Source organism: Oryctolagus cuniculus, chromosome 10 (genome assembly GCF_051225735.1).
Source record: "Oryctolagus cuniculus isolate XC-2025 breed Fujian yellow rabbit chromosome 10, ASM5122573v1, whole genome shotgun sequence".
Taxonomy (NCBI): Eukaryota; Metazoa; Chordata; class Mammalia; order Lagomorpha; family Leporidae; genus Oryctolagus; species Oryctolagus cuniculus.
The window spans coordinates 61,409,494-61,428,891 of NC_142876.1; the positions used below are offsets into that span (position 1 = coordinate 61,409,494).

Sequence of the window (19,398 nt, forward strand, 5' to 3'; positions counted from 1 at the left end):
ACATAACACATGTGGATTTTTAAAAAAGGAGAAGAAGTTGAAATACAATTTTGTCACCATAACAGTGGGTGTTCTGTTCTTTCTTAGTGTAGTGGTGTTTTGGGCATTCTCCTGAGCACATAGGTGATATGAAAGACTGAGAAATACATGTTTTCCAGCTGAGGACTGTGTGCAATGGATGCCTTCATGATCCAATAATATTGAAATTCTATCAGAAACAGCCTTACTAATCCCATGGAATTGGACAATTTTATTTAATTAAAACTTACAGGATTCCTTAAGCTTTATTTACAACCTAACCTCACAAACAGGAAATATGTATATAAGTGTGTGTGTGTGTGTGTGTGTGTGTAAGCCAGTGTGTACTGGTTCACTGTGATTTTTATTCTGGGAATTTTAGGATGTCATGATTACTTTGTCTATAAGCATATTAGTATGTATTCTGAAAGTAAGAATAGCTTGTGCAGGTTCTATGCTGAAGGAGATCCATGTCATACATTTCCTGAATGGGAATATCTAGTAGATTAGCATATGAACCATAGAATTTTTTGGGGTCTTAAAGGGCATCTACTTAGAGCTAGCTCTGTATAAAAATCATTTTGTAATTACACTTGGTAAAGCTACCTTATGTTGGGTTGTTTAGTGCTAATTATTTTTCATGGGCTATTATCACATATTACTTCCAACCAGGCAGCTTCCAGAGATACTACTGTGATGGAACTCAGCAGGCAGGAACAAGCGATCTCCTGCTCTCCCTGGACGCATTTTGTTCGTCTAACTTTTTATTTATTTATTTTTTTGACAGGCAGAGTGGACAGTGAGAGAGAGAGACAGAGAGAAAGGTCTTCCTTTGCCTTTGGTTCACTCTCCAATGGCCACCATGGCTGGCACACCATGCTGATCCGAAGGCAGGAGCCAGGTGCTTCTCCTGGTCTCCCATGGGGTGCAGGACCCAAGCACTTGGGCCATCCTCCACTGTACTCCCGGGCCACAACAGAGAGCTGGCCTGGAAGAGGGGCAACCGGGACAGAATCCGGCTCCCCGACTGGGACTAGAACCCGGTGTGCTGGCGCCGCAGGCGGAGGATTAGCCTAGTGAGCCGCGGAGCCAGCTCGGCATTATAATCCTTTCTTCATGGAATTTCAGGCCTTGGAAATAAAATGAACACTTCTCCTCTGTCAATACTCTGAAAGCTGTTTCCCATCTTTTTATCCTACAAACCCTCTATTGAACAGTCCTTCACTGAATGACCTGATAAGCATTTTTTTTTAACTTCTGAACCTGTTAAAACTAAATTATGAGACAAAATGACCCTTAATTTTCACTCTATTAAAAGTCCATTTTGTTATTGTTTTGCATTGGGTAGCCATATGCAAACTATTTGCTAACAATACAAACCATGCCCAGACCACTTAAATTCCAAATCTACAGTTTTAAAACAAGACCATAATATGGGTTAAATATTAAGGTTTTTTGTTTTTACCTTCATGTCATACTTCTATTCTCAGAGTGGTAAGTGAGAAGAGAGCTAAAGTCTTCTTAAATGAACAATGAAGAAAACCATTAAATATTTCTCCCTGGAAAACAAACAAAAAGCATGCCTTCACCCTGGATGTAGCTATAAACATTAGTACAGTCTGTCTGTTTGCCACTCAAACAAGCCAGGCTCCTGCTGGGCAAAGCCATTCGCAAAGGCAATGAACAGGAGGGCAGTGGCATATGAGGAATGAGCATAAAGCAGGGAGCGGCAGGCTTGGACTTAAATCCACAGAGCTTCTTACTAGTATGGCTGTGAAACCATGCTCAAACCACTTAACATTTTCTGTGCTTCTTCTCCCAAGAAATAAGGATAACAGCACTTTACTTAATAACATACATGAAAATTTACTGGGAAATGAAAATCTTCAGCCATCAATAAGACTTTTTTAATATATTAAAGAGAAAAGAAGCATCCAATAATTTTTATTTGGCCAATATCCCTTACCTAGTTTTAAAAACATACCAAGTAATGGGTGTATTACAGATATTCCAAGTAGCTGTCAGTATTTAGACTAAAGTAATGTCACAGTTAAAGGGCTTTCTTCATTAAAAAAGATCCTTGGACTTTTTAAGATTCATTTACTTATTTGAAAGGCAGAGCTACAGGTACAGAAATAGAGACAGAGAGATCATCTATCCACTGGTTTACTCTTCAAATGGCCGCAACAGCTGGAACTGGCTGAAGCCAAGAACTTCTTCGAAGTCTCCCAGGAGGGTGCAGAAGCCCAGAGACTTGGGCCATCTTCTGCAGCCTTCCCAGGTACATTAGCAGGGAGCTGGATTACAAGTGGAACAGCAAGGACTAGAACCGGCGCCCATATGAGATGCCAGCACTGCAGGCAGAGGCTTTACCCACTACGCCATAGCATAGGCCCCAAAATTTCTTTTTACCTTCAAATTTTCTTTAGTTATATTTTTGAGATATCCCTCTAGGAAACATATTAGAACTTCAAGTAGTCTATGGAAAAATGGAATTACATATAAGTTTATTTTGGTACAAAAAGTTTTGAAATAAATACTCAAGTTTTTCATAATAAGCATTTCCACAAACCTTACAAAGTTACTTCACATTAATTACAACAGCTTGCTTTGCAATAAACTTGGGCCTAGTATCTTTCCAGTTTCATCTGAAATTTGAAATTTCAAAGAACTAAACTTGCTGAGTAATAACATTTATATATACTATATGCCACTGATCTAAAGCCACCTACTTTTGGGTTATATAAAACATGGAGAAATGTTAATAGTACAGTTGACCTTTGTTTTTAATTTTCTTAAAATGTGGCCCACCTATAAAACTTACATTGATACTACCTATATTTATTATAATTTGCTTTCACTTCTATGCACCAGTTGTTTCCTATTGTTTTCTGGATGAGTAAATGAAAAGAATGGAGCCATTTTTCTCCAGAGTTTCTCCAGACTACAGCTTTTGCTTTTTGTTTTTAAGATTTACTTTATTGATTTGAAAGGCAGAGTAACAGAGAGAAAGAAATAGACAAAGAGATCTTCCATCCACTGGTTAACTCCCAAATGACCTTATGGCCAGAGCTGGAGCTGGGAACTCCATCTGGGTCTCCCACGTGTGTAGCAGGGGCCCTAGTCCCTGGGCCATTTTATGCTACTATCTCATGCACATTAGCAGGGAGTTAGATGTGAAGCAATGCAGCTGGGATTCAAATCTGTGCTCCAATTGGTATGCCAGCATAGCAGGCTGCTTAACCTGTTGCACCCCCATACTGACCCCTGATTACAGTTTTAAACTCATTTCTTAGTTTTCATCAGGGCTACACACATGGCAATACACAGACACACACACACACACAATACATATATATATATATAATTAAATACACATACACACATATAAGCTGACATGAAAAATTTATAGCAAGTGGAATTGAAAGGTAAATGGGATTTGTCATTAACTTTTTCAAGACCCCTCACATATATAATGTATATGTATTCCTTATATTTGTGATTTTGTATCTCACAGAAAAGATTTTCTCTGCATGAAACTTCTATAATATCAGAAGAGTACTATATTGAATGAACTCTAAAATCACCCCATTTTATTATGAGTGCTTATGTCCCTAAGAAATGTCTAAAATTTTTTGTAAATCATCCACTTGATTAGTACTCATGATTGCTGTGAACGTCTGTGATAATGGTTTTATCAAGAGAATAGAAATGATAGATTTTTCTAATGGTAAGAAAAAATGATTTGCTAATAGAGCTGGTACAGATAAGACACTCGATAGTATATATTCTAATACATTAGCCCCTTACAGAAAGGAAAATGGTGTGTACAAACCCACAAATCAATCATAAGTAAACTCATCCATTTTCATCCCAACCCAAGTAAGACATCTGATATATATTCAGCATTGCCAGCATTTCTGTAAATAAAGTTCTTAAAATACAACAAAGAAGGGCCTTCCATGGAAGTTTTAAGAAATCTTTAACTGTACCTATTAACAAAGCCATTAAAAAAAAAAAAATGGGAAGTTGTCTGTGATCACATAACCGGTGAACAGCAGTGAGAGAAAAGAACATGCTCTACCATGCCACAGCAGACCATCTCGAACTGAAAGTCCAGGTTTAAATAATATATATGTGATTGTAATTACAGGCAGGGTGGCATAAATTAGTGAACAATATAATAAACTATCTGGTTGTTTTACGCCACTCATGTCACTTTACAACATTTGTTTCAAAAACAGTAATCAGTCTGAATAAAGGTTAGCCATACAAAATGGGGAAAACTGGTTTTGACACCATGTCATATGAAAAATGACAAAATGAATGGGACAAGTTCTAGGAAGTGGTCTGCACTTTCCACATCAATCTGTTGTGTTCATGGCTGTCCAAAGCAGCCAATAAAATATTGGTCTGCAGATCTGAAGTCATAAACAGAACAAAGAAAGCAATGATCTCATTTGTACAATGCAAATCAGACACTATTTGATATATTAATGCTGATTGCTGAGAATCATTTTTCAAAAAGAACATCAATGAGCTAAAGTATTTTCAGAATAAAGTAAACACTCCTGAGAGAGAAAGTAAGGATATTTGTTATGTAAAATCGGAGAGTTAAAACAACATTTACATTTTAAAATATTTTAAGAGATGTGAGGGTGCTTGAAAATATTTATGAAGAATGAATTACATAAATACACAAATTTTAACATTATTTTGCACCAAAATAAATTTATATTTTTAAAACATATTTTATTTATTTGTTTATTTATTTATTTGGAAGGCAGAATCACAAAGAGATGGAGGGAGAGAGATCTTCCATCTGCTGGTTCACTTCCCAAATGCCTCAGAGGCTAGAGCTGGATTGGTCTGAAGCTAGGAGGCGGGAGCTTCTTCTGGGTCTCCTATGTGCATGCAGGGGCCTAGAGAATTGGCCATACTCTGCTGTTTTCCGAAGCGTATTAGCAGGGAGCTGAATCAGAAGCAGAGCAGCCGAGACATGAACTGGAACCCATATGGGATGCTGGCACTGCAGGCCAACGTTCACCCTGCTGTGCTACAGCATCAGCCCCTTGTACAACTTTCAATAGCAGAGTATGAAAGGCTTCCCCAATAGAAGAATGTGTTAAGTTCTAAAAACATCAGGCAGTGTAAGGTAAAAGATGCTTTGAAATACAATAAACACGACAATGAAGACAGAACCAGTAAACAGACTTTGCTAAGAAGACATCCACATATTGGCATAAATCTTTATTCAGTGAAGTACAAGTGAACAGAAAAGTACTATTTTTAATAAAGCTATTTCTAAGTTTTCTTCTAAAAAATCTATTTGAAAGACACAGAGAGAGATGGACAGTCCATCTGCTGGATTATTCCACAAATGCCTGCAATAGCTGAGGCTGGTGAGATTGAAACTAGAAGTGCAGAACTCAATCTGGTCATCTGCCACATGGGTGGTAGTGCCCAAGAAATTGTGCCAGCATCTGCTGGCTCCCAGGCTGTGCATTTGCAGGAAACTAGAATCAGAAGTAGAGCCAGAAATTCAACTCAGGCACTATGCTAGAGACAGACATTCTAACTGGTATCTTAACTGTGAGGCCAAAAGCTAGCCCTAAATTAATTTTCAAACAGCATGTAGACTTATCCAAATTGCTGAATACCCATAAATGTGCTTTTGTCTGAATCAAAAATTCGGAGACTCAGTTTTGACAGACCGATGGCATTAAATACAGGACAAGGGCTTAAAAGTGGGAATTAACACTGGTGATTCTTTCTCCACAGGAAACACATGAAGGAACATATGTGTGGCATTCAAATACATTGTCAACGTTATTTCCAATTCAAGAGCAAATGGGACCATCCACGTGGGAAGTCCCTCATCAGCAGCAGTGTACGAGTCAGCTCTTCCTAGAAGAACTCAGCCCAGCAAGCCAGCTGAACATAGAAGGGGGTGGAGAAGTGGGGATGGAAAAACACAGTGGAAATAAGAAATAACAGCAGGGAAGGGAATCATTGAAGAAATAAAACAAATTATCCTGTCTAAGATTTATGAGCAAGGAGATCTTGAATTTAAGCACCAGGGATAAATTTTACTGTCAATGAACCTGTGGGGGGAAAAACTGTGGTTTCTAGTTTTAGAAGGTGTGGATTTCATGGGTTTTACTGTGGCCTTTGATGGTTGGTAGCAGAAGAATGATTACAGGGCATGCTGAAGCTGTTTTTCTTCAGTTTTATAGGTGTAAATCCCTAGGCACTGGTATTTGACACTCATTTGGCTGCCTTGTCTGTTTTCATTGGTGGAAAGTTAAGGGTGTAGATTTCGACCCATGCAGCTTCTGGAGTGATGCCTTGCAGGTCTTAGGTTATTGGAGTTGTTTGCATCCTATATCCTGAATATCATCTGGATGCCAGGGACCCAAACTGCAGGGTTGGAAGAGGGCTGATCTAATTGAAGGATCAGAGGAAATCTTACAAATATTTTCCATGTAAGTACCCACAGAAAAAAGTTCAGTGCCGTTCTTCCAAATTCAAAGCTAAGAGAAGACACTGAAAACTACCCATCTAGAAAAGGAAGATCAGACTCAAAGAGAAATGCATTTGTTAAAAGCAGAGATGAGAACTGAAAATAAGACAAGATGTTGGTGGAGTAGATGGAAAAGAGAAGCCACCTTAGGAGAATGTTCACAGATATGCAGGGCAGTTCAGATAGATTTTTAACGGAAAAGAAACTGTACACACCCTGATGACTTTTAAATTCGCCTGGATTGATATAGCCTCATGGTAAAATTATCCTGCTCAGAGAGAGAAATGTGATCAAATGTATTTGAAAAATAGAAATGACGTTTTGGCCAATTCAGAACACAACAACTTTGTCTTAAAGGGCAGAGTCTGGAATAGACACCAAACAATGTCAGGATCCAGAGGCCAAAGAGGAAGGATAAAGAAATCACTGTTAGCAAAATGGTGCTGTAAACTGGGGGAGAGAAGGGCCCAATTAAGCAGCAGGTAATCAAATCAAACAAACAAACAAATGGGAAAGCAAGCAAGCAAACCCTGCTGAGCCTATTAGAAAGGAAACAGGAAAGAGAGGTCAATTCCCTTATTATGAGTAAAATACACAAAAAAGGACTCATTCTCCAAGCTGTAAACATGATATTTGGGGTCCCTGAGGGTACAAGTAAATTCACATCCACAAATGACTTGGTGCAGGCATCTGAGAATGACTCCAAAGCAAAGAAGCCTCAGGGGAAGCTGTCCCCAGGAGACCAGATTCCTGGCCTGCAGAACTTCAGGGCCAGAAGAGCCCAGCAGCCATCGGCACAGAACTGAAAATGCCAGCACATCTTGCTGTGATGGGAAATATAGACAGAGAGCAGGATTGGCAGATGGATGCCTCAGTCACTCAGTCAAGAAATACAAGAGGATTTCTTAAAGCTAGTGAAAATATAATTAAAGTATGCTCATTTTGGTGCAAAAGCTTTTAAAATCTTTTTTTTAATTTCATTTATGCATTTTATGTGAACTTGCTGAAGATGCCTGGTTTTTAGTGAAAGTTAGGATGCATTCATGATGCTACCAATGCAGAGAACTCTGTCATTCCAGAGAAGACAGCAGAAAACATTTTAGCCAGATCAATGAGTGAAATCATCATGAAAGGGAGGATCTCAAAAAATCAGCAAGGAAGAAGAACACAGAGTATTGAAGTTCAAGACTTAACTAAACTGGCTAGGCAAAAAGGAGACCTTTTAAAAGACTTATTTATTTGAAAGGCTAAGTGACAGAGAGAGAGAGAGAGAATTTCTATCCACTGGTTCACTTCCCCAGAAAGCCTTGCAGCTGCCAGGGCTGGACCAGGAGCCTGGACTAAAGCCAAGAGCCTTGAAGCTTTCCCAAGCACATTAGCAGGAAGCTGGAACTGAAGTACAGCAGCAGGGATTCAAACCCGCCCTCTGATGTGGGATGTAGGTGTCACAGGTGGTGGATTAACCTGCTGTACCATAAAGCTGGAACCAAGGGGTGACTTTGTAATAAAAAAATGAGAAAATGAATGCTAAGGACATTTGGGAGTCTTTCCTACAGGCTCAAGAACAGTACAATTCAAGGCCATGATAATTTGCTTGTCCCAAAGAGAGAGGTGTCCTGCTAACAAAGGCAGCGGAGGCTGTCATGATATGGATTTAATCCCAAGACTCTAGGAACAAAGTAAAGGTTTTTCATGCACTAGCTAAACATTAAGGTAAAGATGGAAACTGTGATCAGGAGTAAGAGAGACAACTTGTAATAAGGCCGATGAGAGTCAACTTCCATCCTATGAGAAAGTGGATGGTGCACTGGGATTTAACTCATCTTTTAATGGGAAATTTCTCCCAAAGGAGTTGCAATGAACACATTATTTCTCCAGGACCTTGTCAGATTCACAAGTGCCTAATGAAGACCAGAAGAAAGAATGGTTAAGGGTCCTGTGCAGTGGTGCAGCGGGTTAACATCCTGGCCTGAAGCGCCAGCATCCCATATGGTCACCTGTTCTAGTCCTGGCTGCTCCTCTTCCAATCCAGCTCTCTGCTATGGCCTGGGAAAGCAGTAGAAGATGGCCCAAGTCCTTGGGCCCCTGCACCCACGTGGGAGACCCGGAAAAAGCTCCTGTCTCCTGGCTTCAGATTGGCGCAGCTCCAGCTGTTGTAGCCATCTGGGGAGTGAACCAGCAGATGGAAGACCTCTCTGCCTTTACCTCTCCCTGTAACTCTTTCAAATAAATAAAATAATTCTTTTTTTTTTTTTTTAAAGAATGGTTAAGCCTTTCCTTCTTGGTTACTGTCTGTTCCTTCCTGCAAAGCTCTTCTCTGCTCCATGATTAATAGCTAATGAGCAGCTTCAGTAAATACTGCATACTAAGTCAGTATATGTGACTTTCTCTGGGATAATTGCTGTAGGTGCTGAGCACTTGTCCATGGGTTTGAATTTTTGTGGGTGTTGATGGCACTGTAATGTTCTCATATGTTCCACAGCTCTTGAGATAAAAAAGAGAAAGTAACAAATGTGACTGGTGTTAGAATCATATAAATGTAGAATGCTCTAGAAAACAGTTTAAAATTGATCTACTTGCCACTAAGTTCATCACCTGCCTCAGACTAAGCAGAATAAGAGAAGGTACAATTCTAGCCTTTTCTGTGGTTGGAATTTAATTCATAGAGCAGGTTTCAGTTTTAACTTAAATTTCATTGGTAGAAGGTAAATGAATGATCAAGGGAGGCCCGTCTTCTAATTTGGGGAGTTTGATGATTTGATACAGCTGCTGGATATTTTAGCCTTTATCATTCCTTGTGCTGTGCATTTGAAAACTTTTCCTGTTTCATTCCACCAAATTAAGTGTCTGGGCATAATAATGTGAAATGGAATAACAGATGAATTTGCAGCCCAGGATATGAAGTATTTTTGGAAACTGCTAGAATTTTGCCCTGTTCTGACCTATTTCGGAGTCTGTAGAGGGCAAGCTGTTTGCTGTCCCAAGGCCATTGAAGGCCTGGCCCAAAGGAGACAGGCCTGGGTTTCCTTGCATGGGGGGAGTGCAGTTAGGGTGACATCCTGCCGAGAGTGAACAATTCGCTATCTATATTTGCAGGAACAACCAGGAACATGAAAGTAGGTAACAAAATTGAAAAGTTCATGTGACCGGAGACCACCATCAAAATCCTCTGTCTCGCACTCATTTGCAGTTTTCTGATATCAGAATTGCCTATTAGCAGAAAAGTAAAATATGTTGAATGTGCTGCTGAAAATATGGTCAAAACCACAGACTGTATACCCTAATTCTATGACTAGGTCAATTCTACCGAATATTACGTGACAGCCCAGGCAAATTTGATTCCACAAACATGGATATTATCCAGAGAGGATGGAGAGTGGGGTAGGAATGGAAGTGTTTTCTTCAACAGATTTTTTTTTAACTTTTATTTAATGCATATAATTTTCCAAAGTACGACTTATGGATTACAATGGCTTCCCCCCCATACCGTCCCTCCCACCCACAACCCTCCCCTTTCCCACTCCCTCTCCCCTTCCATTCACATCATGATTCATTTTCGATTATCTTAATATACAGAAGATCAGCTTAGTATACATTAAGTATGGATTTCAACAGTTTGCTCCCACACAGAAACATAAAGTGAAAAATAATAGATGATTTTTTTTAAATGATGATGAAATCAGAGCAGACCTATTGTCATGTTTAATCCCAGTGAGAGTCAAGTTGGGAATTGATAATTTCTTTCTTTTTTTTTTTTTTACAGAGGATCAGTTTAGTATGCATTAAGTAAGGATTTCAACAGTTTGCACCCCCATAGAAACACAAAGTGAAATATATTGTTTGAGTACTCGTTATAGCATTAAATCTCAATGTACAGCACATTAAGGATAGAGATCCTACATGAGGAGTAAGTGCACAGTGACTCCTGTTGTTGACTTTACCAATTGACACTCCTGTCTATGGCATCAGTAATCTCCCTATGCTCCAGTCATGAGTTTCCAAGGCTATGGAAGCCCTCTGAGTTCTCCGACTCTTATCTTGTTTAGACAAGGTCATAGTCAAAGTGGAGGTTCTCTCCTCCCTTCAGAGAAAGGTACCTCCTTCTTTGATGACCTGTTCTTTCCACTGGGATCTCACTCGCAGAGATCTTTTGCCAGAGTGTCTTGGCTTTCCATGCCTGAAATACTCTCATGAGCTTTTCAGCCAGCTCCGAATGCCTTTAGGGCTGATTCTGAGGCCAGAGTGCTATTTAGGACATCTGCCATTCTATGAGTCTGCTGAGTATCTCACTTCCCATGTTGGATCACTCTCCCCTTTATTTACTCCATCGGTTAGCGTTAGCAGGTACTAGACTTGTCTATGTGTTCCCTTTGACTCCCAGTCCCTTCACCATGACCAACTGTGAACTGAAACTGATCACCTGGAACAGTGAGATGGCATTGGTACATGCCACCTCGATGGGATTGAATTGGAATCCCCTGGTATGCTTCCAACTCCACCACTTGGGGCAAGTCAGCCTGAGCATGTCCCAAATTATACATCTTTTCCCTCTCCCATTCCCACCACCATGTTCAACAGGGATCACATTTCAGTTAATTTTCAACACTTAAGAATAACTGTGCATCAATTACAGATCTGTAATTTATTCTTCAACAGATTTTAAAAGAAATAAACCTGATTTTTTTTAGTAAAAGAAAAATTATTTTAAGATTTCATTAGACCAAGAAAAGAAAACTTGGTTATCAAGTTATAGTAGGAGGCAAGAGCAAATATCCTGGAGTTATGAATTTAAAACCCTCTTCATCATTCTGCAGTTATGAACAATTGCACTTATTTCACAGCCTAGCTTTTGCATAATTCTAAGAGCTCTCTATACACAGAATGTTATAAATAATTTATGTGCCCAATCACAACATACACATATTAAGAGAATTTTTCACCTTTTAATCTTTATCTTTGAGACTATCTTTTGAAACAAATCCTATTTCCTTAGATTGCTAACTTATATTATTCTATGTAAAAAGGTAATAAATTCATAAGTTATTTTAAGGAAGTGCTACTACACCTGGTAAATTATTGTTTCATTTCCACACAAGAGCAGGTTTTTCAAAAACAGTAGTTTAAATCACTATTAAGTTCCTACTATCTCTGTTCTTGTCACCAAAAAGATGAGCAGTGATCATTGCAAATTATACAAAATACATTTACTTATATGCTGGGGACTGTGCATCTACTTTCCAAAATCACAGATTAGGAGGAAGACTTCAGTTACTAGAAACCTCAAGTGAGAATGTATAAAGAACATGGGTGTGAAGCTGAGAACTGAGCAGAATATGAAACTTTAATACTAGTTGAGATAATCTAAAATCTAACCATCTGCCCTATTCCTGGGTTAGCAAGAGACAACAGCTGATTGCACGTATGTGGAGATGGATGACATCTGCCTGGCATGTCAGGTGATTCCTCTCAGGTGCTATCACAGAAAGCAGGCACCATGGGAGTGAAAGTCATTCAGTCTTGAACGTCTTTTAGGATTCACAAAAGACAGCAAGTCTAAGGAACACGTTTGAGTTTCCCAGGGGTGAAGATGTAAATTGCCAATTAAAATCTTAAAAAAAAAAAAAAGAAAAGAAACAAAGAGAAAACCACAGGCTTGAGCTGTCAATCAATGATCACCTAAATTTTTAGGGTTATTGTGTATAGTATTTTGTTTTAACATCAAATAATAAAGTTTGAATTGGAAGGACAAATGCATAGTCCCAAAGGAAAAAGGAAAGAACAGAACACACATGTGGTCTATCTTTTTAACTCTTTAAACCTATGATGGACTTTTTACAAACTTGGTGGGAATTGCTCTACATAGAGCAGTTAGAATGTTTTGATATTTCTTATTTCTGTTAATAAGAAATTGAACACTTGACAATAGAAATAGAAATAGAGTTGTATCTTATTCATCTTTTAAAGATCAAAGTATAATAAGAGGAGGAGCAGGAACACACAGGGATTTAAGTTTCATTTTAAAACAAGTATCTCCTAGCCCAACATGCTGGACATTGAAAATGCAAGGAGCCTCCAGGGGATTCCAATTCAATCCCATCAAGGTGGCATGTACCAATGCCATCTCACTAGTCCAGGTGATCAGTTTCAGTTCAGAATTGATCACCATGATAGGATTAGGAGACAAAGGGATCACATAAACAAGACTAGTGTCTGCTAATACTAACTGATAGAATTAAAAAGGAGAGAATGATCCAATATGGGAAGCAGGATACACAGCAGACTCATACAATGGCAGATGTCCTGAACAGCACTCTGGCCTCAGAATCAGCCCTTACGGCATTCGGATCCAGCTGAAGAGCCCATGAGAGTATTTCATACACGGAAAGCCAAGACACTCTGGGGGGAAAAAAAAAGCCTAAATGAAAAATCTCCGCGAGTGAGATCCCAGTGGAAAGAACAGGTCATCAAAGAAGGAGGTACCTTTCTCTGAAGGGAGGAGAGAACTTCCACTTTAACTATGACCTTGTCTAAATAAGATCAGATTTGGTGAACTCAAAAGGCTTCCATAGCCTTGGCAGCTCATGACAAGAGCCTAGGGTGATTACTGACACTATAAACAAGAGTGTCAATTGTTAAGTCAACAATAGGAGTCACTGTGCACTTACTCCCTATGTAGGATCTCTGTCCTTAATGTGTTGTACAATGTGAATTAATGCTGTAACTAGTACTCTAACAGTACTTTACTCTTTGTGTTTCTGTGTGAGTGCAAACTGTTGAAATTTTTATTTAATATATACTAAATTGATCTTCTGCATATAAAGAGAATTGAAAATGAATCTTGATGTGAATGGAATTGGAGAGGGAGGGGGAGAAAGGAGGGTTGTGGGTGGGAGGGAAGTTATGGGGGGAAAAAGCTACTGTAATCCAAAAGCTATACTTTGGAAATTTATATTTATTAAATAAAAGTTAAAAAGAACATTAATAAAAATAAGTAAGAAAATTAAAAAAAAAAGAAAATGCAAAGAGCCTAACTGCAATACGCAGTCCGTGTGATGGCATTGATGATGACAGTCAGCTTTCCTGCTCTTGGTCCAGTTCAGCAGATAATAGAAATGGAGGCTGAAACACAGAGTAGATGTCAAGATGCATTAGGGAGAAAGTGGAAAGAGTCTGTACAAATAACTGCAGAGCTGCTGGCATTTCCCTGGTTTTATCTAGGGAAAGGGTAACAGTGAGAGGCCATGACTTGTCCCACTCAGTGTCATGTACATATATGTTTTCTTTATTGCAAGAGATTATTCAATATTCATTTTAGGAAATTGTTTCTAGAACTTTCCACAACCAGATATCCCAATAACCTATTGATACTTAGTTATCCAAATTTATTATACTTGCCAGTAGGATATTATCTATCTTTATTTCTTCCCTTCTTTCTTTCTAATCTGTCATATATATGTTAATTAAACAATGAATATCACATTATTTCACACATACCTATACTCATATTTAATGTCACAAGATGTCTCAGTTATTACAATAAAGTAGAAACAGCTGTAGCAATCATGAGATATTCTCATGCAGTGCTATGAAATACTTAGGTCACACTATTTGTTTATATTGAATTTATTGTTAAAATCTCACCTGTTGGGTCCAGGGTTATGACACAGCAGGTTAAACCAGTGCCTTCAGTGCCAGCATCCGATATAGATATGCGGGTTTGAGCCCCAGTTGCTCTGTTTCAGATCCAGCGCTCTACTATTATGCCTAGGAAAGCAGTGGAAAATGGCCCAAGTGCTCGGCACCCTTTCATCCATATGGGAGACCCAGATGGAGTTCCAGGCTCCTGGTTTTGGCCTGACCTATCCCTGGTATCTGTGGCTTTTGTGGAGTAAACCAATATATACAAGATCTGTATCTCTAAACATATGTGTGTGTGTGTATCCTCCAGTCACTCTGCATTTAAAGTAAATAAAAAAATCTTTTTTTATAAAACCTCATCTATCATACAAAGCATATAGTCTATTAAGGTACTACTCCTATACACACTTAAAAATGTAATGAATACTGATCACTGTAATCATTGTAAATGTGATATGGGGGGCAAGCCATTGTAATCCATAAGCTGTACTTTGGAAATTTATATTCATTAAATAAAAGTTAAAAAAAAAAGAAATATGAATCATTGATCTCAGAGGCAGAACATTACAAAAGCAAAAACATTTAAGTTGCATAAAAATAAAATTAGAAAGAAAAATATTTTTGCTAAAGCTTTGTTCAGGTTAGCAGTCCTCCAAATTTGGCTATACACTGGAATTTTCTAGGGCACTGTTTAAATTCATTTGTTGGAATAACACAAATATCTGATTTGTTACAAACTCAATAGCTACTTTTTACCAGAATCCCAGCAATAACCAAACTCACTTCTAGATGCCTTCTATTGAAAATATTGCAAGCAGATATTTGCAATCCACTTTCTACCATTAATAAACCCAATATTCAAAGTAGAATAGTGTAACAAGAAGCAGCCCTAAATAAGCAGAGTTACCAAACATAGAAATGACACAGAATGGTTATAATTTTATCCTATTTATGGCAAACATTAACATGTCTTGTTATTTAAGAATATAAATAAAACTTTATTGTTTTTGTAAATCAGAGATAAAAGCAAAAGATGGGATAACAACTTTTTCTCAAAATGATCAGTGATTGCCACTGATAAGAAAGTTTTCTTTTTTATGTTTAAAAAATAAGGAAATAATTTAGAGATCATTAGACTATATTTTAGCTGGCTTTTTTATGCAGCAATGCACTATGAACATGTCCTATGTTGTCAGTCTCTTATAAGATTACATTTCATGATGTATCTTGGTCTATACTATGATATGCTTATTTTTATTGAAAAAAATTAAAAGAAAATGTTCTACTTTAAAAAGGTTCCTTGATGATATGTTTAGGATAATTTTTTACTACAGCTTTTAAATTAATACATTTCCAGGAATGAGGCTTGGAAGTTACACACACACGCACACACACACACACACATTTTCTTCCAAGTGAAAATTAGGCCAGATAGAAGTTCATGAGCAGTCTTTTCACTCTACTGGGAAATGGAAATCACAGAAGGCAGAAACAGGCTAGGAAGCTGGTGAGTACTGATGGGAGATGGGCCCAGACACCCTGTGAAAGAGGCACACGGTTATAATGAACACCTGCACGTTCCCACCCCAGTGTTCCTGGAGACTACCCACAACATTTGTGAGCAGACAGGATCCATCACAGCCCACATATGGCTTCCAGTGTAAGAGGGGCTTTGAACATGCAGTTATTACCGACCCAGTGAGATAAAGCTGTGCCTGCAATATGCACAATGTTTAGAGAACACAGGAAAAGGAGATGGAATCCAAGGCAGTTCATTGTGCTGTTTAAGGACAAGGGCGAGTATGATTCTAATGTCTGGGAGCTGCCACAGACATTTCTGCCTTTTCTGCATAGAGCAAGATGATGGCAGCACAGGAGCAAAGCTAGGGTCTGCTGTTGATAGTGAAGAGTGAGATGACCTCACATATACCACTATGGAGCAGAGAAAAGAACCTGCAATAACAGCTCTGAATGTCCATAGCACACTCAGGAACCTGTCAGCTTTGATTTTGAACCAAGTTCCCTCAATTCTCAGAGAAGGGACAGATAAGATCTACTCTATGTAAATTCAATACTATTAATAGAGGTCATAGTTAAATGAACAAAATAAGAATGCTGCTTTTTGTAAAATCAGATTAAACTGCACGCCAAAACACTCAGAATCACTCAGAAGCAGAGTCTCCTCCTGGACATTTCTTTGTGCAAAGACAAAACAATCAGATCATGATACCCAATTCTCTAGACTCTATGTCATCATTCAGATATGTCTGAGACCATTTGGATTTTTTAAAAGAGGTTATGCTTATATGTGTTTTCCTGAATACAGAATTATTATCTTTATGACAAAAAGTTTTAGCTCAGAAAAATCCTGATAGCATTTAAAAGCATTGGCAACTATCATGCAGGATGCTGTATGTCAATGGTTGCCTACAGCCCATTTCCCACCTTCCCTACGTCTCCCCAAAGAAAGAATTCAAGCTTTCAAGAACAGTATCGACCACTTTAAAATAATATATCCTTTCTTCATTTACATGACTTAATCCATGTTTAGGAAATTTTGCTACAACCTTAGGAGGAAACAGACTAAAAAAAAACCACACTTAATGTTGAAACATTACATTTTTATAACAGCAGGTGAAACTCTAAAACTAACAGTCCATCTTCAAGGACAGATTGAATACATGAATGCCAAAATACATTTTTTTAACTTTGACATTATTCTATTCTTTGTTCTCATCCTATTTTCTACTCCCTCAAACTATTTTTTTTTTTTTGAAAGGCAGAGTGGACAGTGAGAGAGAGAGACAGAGAGAAAGGTCTTCCTTTTGCCGTTGGTTCACCCTCCAATGGCCGCTGCGGCCATCAGCAATGTGCTGATCCGATGGCAGGAGCCAGGTACTTATGGTCTCCCATGTGGGTGCAGGGCCCAAGTACTTGGGCCATCCTCCACTGCACTTCCCTGGCCACAGCAGAGAGCTGGCCTGGAAGAGGGGCAACTGAGACAGAATCCGGTGCTCCGACTGGGACTAGAACCCGGTGTGCTGGCGCCGCAAGGCGGAGGATTAGCCTAGTGAGCCGCACCGCCAGCCGCCCCTTCAAACTATAAGCAAATTAATGTTAAACAGAATGCTGAATAATCTCATATCCTCTTCTCATCATTTTTCTTTTTGAATGCACCCTTGTTTTCATGTATGAGTCAAGAATACAGCTTGCCCATGATTTTCAATTGATTCTCAATATCTTTTCCCTCTTTATTCCCTCTGTGTCACTCTGAAAATACACCATTTTCTAATCAGACACAACTAACATTCTTCTTGGAACTTAAAACATTTGTTTTATCATATTACGGATATGTGCCTTCCTCCACAATTAGCAGTCACCCTCCTAGAGCCGACTTGAGTTTCACTACCCTCCAAAGAGCATCCCCAATTCCCCAGACGTTTCAGAGGTCAGATCCCATACATCCTCTGGGACTATTCACAGTGGATCTCAGGATATGCAGCATCTAGCTTCTTCAGGTGTCAGACACTTTAGTTCTTTACTCCCTGCCCCTGATATTCCAAATCTGTCCATGTTTTCTTATATTCTATCACTCACCACACTACATTGTGCATATTTGGTTATACATTTGGTTTCTCTAATATACTGGTCATGGACCTGTGCCTGATTCTTTTTTTTTTTTAAGATTTATTTTATTTGAAAGTCAGAGTTACTGAGAGAGAGAGGGAGAGGAAGGGAGGAAAGGAGGGATAAAGGAGAGAAACAGAGATATCTTCCATCCTCTGGTTTATGTCCCCAGTGGCTGCATTGGTCAGGGCTGGGCTAGGGCCAAAGCCAGGAGGCACAAGCTTCTAGATCTCCTACCTAGGTGGCACAGACCCAAACACTCGGGCCATCTTCCACTGCTTTTCCCAGGCCATTAGCAGGAAACTGGATTGGAAGTAGACCAGCTGGGACACAAACCAGCACCCATAAGGGATGTTGGCATCACAGGAGGTGGCTTTTCCCACTACACCAGCCTCAAAGCCCGATTCTTACATGGACCTCCATAAATGTTTTTTGAGTTTTATTGAATTCTGTTTCCAAGGTAGAGTTCATTCCTTATTCTTCCCAGAGTACAATGTCTATCACTTAGTAGGGTGTTTCACAAAAATGATTACTGAGGTAATAAATGAATAGACAAACTGGGATATTAATCCTGCTAGTAGTGTTCAGGGGTGGGGACAGAATGAACAAATAAACAGAGGTCAAGGACCTGTAACACTAGATGACCTCATCCACTACATCTGGCTATTGAACCACACATTCTTTGTTCCTATCATTTTCTGTAAAATCAGCTTAAATATAATACCTAGTTTTTAGCACTGTTTATAAAACTAAATAAGGGTAAGTAAACTGCTTAGTAGAGTACATAAAACACAAATTTATGTTCAAAAATATTAGTAATTATCTTGTGATTTTCTGAGAATCCTCCTACCATATGTGTTAAGGAATGCTCTTATTAATTGCACTGAATGATACTAATGATTAAAGTAATAACAGTATCAATAAAGTCAGTATTTATTAAGTACTTAGTATGAGTACTCACTGTATTAAATAATTTTATAAAGAAGGGAACAGATTTTAAGGAGTGTTGCAGGCTCAATGGTAACAAGTGAAAAGACTCAAAATCAAGATTCTTATTGCATAACCTGAGCTCTTAGAGAATATGCAACAGTTGAGCCAACTTCTATGAGAATGGCTACATATTATGGCTCAGTCTCCCCTTGGCTTGCTTTTGTTAGACTTTGCTTTATCATAATTGCAGATGTTACTTTCTTTTACCTTCCTAGTAAGTTGTAAATTCTCAGAATACAAAGCTGTGTCACTCAACTTTACAACACTCACACCCTGAAGATGATATACACACATCTGTGCCCACACATACATGTCCACAGAGAAGTGACAAACTGGCTGCATGTTGGTAGGGAAGACACAGCAGATTGAAAAAAAGGCCAGACTAAGAATCATTCTAGCCATGAGCAGATAAACTGGACCACCCAAATTGACCATGTGGTGTTCAGAGTTACCCATTCTCTGATATAATTTGTTGGCATTTTAAAATTGGTAATTCAGTGAGTTTGTCCTCCTTCATCTTGAATCATTTTCTAGTTTAATTCTAGATTCCTTCTCTCCTAAATCTTGTAGTTAAAACCACTTTCAGCTTGGCTGCCTTGATT

At 38.6% G+C, this 19,398-nt stretch overlaps 1 protein-coding gene across 6 annotated transcripts in view; it reads right to left on the minus strand.

Annotated features, from left to right (window-relative positions):
* DLGAP1 (DLG associated protein 1) overlaps positions 1 to 19,398 on the minus strand; it is a 1,086,743-nt gene that overhangs the window by 850,646 nt on the left and 216,699 nt on the right. Inside the window, exon 3 of one of the 6 annotated variants that reach the window (XM_070050427.2) lies at positions 1,484 to 1,577. The exons of the other annotated variants lie outside the window; for them this stretch is intronic. The gene's annotated coding sequence lies outside the window, so the exon portion shown is untranslated. The remainder of the gene's footprint in view (positions 1 to 1,483; positions 1,578 to 19,398) is intronic. 6 annotated transcript variants of the gene reach the window in all.